The 1,606-nt window shown below is 44.7% G+C and overlaps 1 non-coding gene across 1 annotated transcript; it reads left to right on the forward strand.

Moving 5' to 3' along the window:
* The first annotated feature begins 459 nt into the window (after positions 1–459).
* LOC104414550 lies at positions 460–1,256 on the forward strand. Its single transcript, XR_005545508.1, has 2 exons — positions 460–497; positions 603–1,256. It is a non-coding gene; the product is annotated as an uncharacterized LOC104414550 (transcript).
* Positions 1,257–1,606: the final 350 nt, after the last annotated feature.

Consider the following 1,606-nt stretch of genomic DNA (forward strand, 5'->3'; position numbering starts at 1 on the left):
AATAACATCGAGTGTATGGGCATCTCCAATTTCGACCTAAGGAGTCACTCTTGTGAGATGCAGCACCTTTCCTTGCTCAAGGAACTTCGTCTTTGGAATTGTCACGGACTCGATTTATTGTGCCAAGAAGACGAGCATGGCACCCAATGGCAATTCCCTATGAATCTCCGTGCTCTTACCATTGGAAATTGTGAAGATTTGGTGGCATTACCCAAGGGAATTCAACACGTGACAACTCTGCAATCTCTCCTTTTATTTAACTGTTCGAGTCTAAAACATTTGTCGGAATGGATTGGAAATTTCTCTTTACTCGAAGAGCTTGAATTAGTTCACTGTTATAGATTAGAGCATATACCATCTGAGATATGCAACCTCACACGTTTGAAGAAATTGAGAATTTATAAATGTCCCTTATTAGATCGAAGGTGCCTAACTGATGTGCACATCCCACTCATTGATTGGGAGGATTACCTGTCCGATTCGGATTAGCATTAGAGGTACGAGAAAAGACTTATATCGCCTATCAATAGTGTGCCTTTTTCAACTATTTTACCTTCTTTATTATTTAACTAATTTCTCTCTTCTTCACTGTATATTCGCAGGTCGCAGTGCAAATATTTATCAAAAAGAAGGATAGCCTCTCTCCACTCACGCTCCAGCTCGCCACCGTCTTCTTCGTCATGTCGCGCGTGTAGAACAAACGCCTGCTTTGCCTCCTAGTCTTGCTCGTACAACCTCCTCACTCCCCCTCCACTCACGCTCCTTCATCTCCTCCATCACTACCGCCTGAAGAACCCCAGCGTCCCCGACGCGCGTCGCATCCTGTCGATCGCCTCCTTCCTCTTTGGCCGGGTCCGCCGAGGTCGATGATCGGGAAGCTGAGATTCTCAGATCCGCCGCTCGATTCGGAGCTGCCTGCCTTCGGATGTCTCCTGCGGTCGGATGACGAAATTCTAGGGATTTCGGTGATCCCGGCGTCGACGAGGCCTTTGACGCCGGCTTTCGAGTCGTCGCCCGCTCTGTCGTAGCTTTCTGCTCGCCGGAGTCGGAGGCCAAATCGATGGTAGGCATTGTTCCTCTCTCTCTCTCTCTCTCTCTCTCTCTCTCTCTCTCTCTCTCTCTACTGCAATTCAATTTTCACTGTGAATGTGTAATAAGTTTGGATTATGAATCGAATGTTATGGAGACATTTGGATTATGATTTGAGTGTTATGGAAACAGTACAATGTTAATGCATGATATGAGCATCTTCTTTATAGCTGATTGATTGAGAGAAGAGAAGTGAAGAGAACACTGACATCCGCTTGACTTTAGAATTATGAGGTTCATAAAAGTGGAAGGAGAAAGTCATAGCTTATGAGCTACCCCTAGCTGAGAAAATGACAATGCTGTTTAATAATGGCTGATTCTTTGGGGGATCGGGTGGCTAGTACACAAGTTTTGCAATTCATGAAAACAAAATCTGTTAGGACAGAGTTGAACAATGATAGATGACAGGATGATTCGATGTTGACTTAGCCCTTGGATCAATGCTTGCGTCATCCTAATGTGATGCTAACTCGATTAGATCAATTAGGCTTCAGATATGTCGCATCTTAATGCAAAC

The sequence above is a fragment of the Eucalyptus grandis genome, chromosome 8, assembly GCF_016545825.1.
Source record: "Eucalyptus grandis isolate ANBG69807.140 chromosome 8, ASM1654582v1, whole genome shotgun sequence".
NCBI classification, from domain to species: domain Eukaryota; kingdom Viridiplantae; phylum Streptophyta; class Magnoliopsida; order Myrtales; family Myrtaceae; genus Eucalyptus; species Eucalyptus grandis.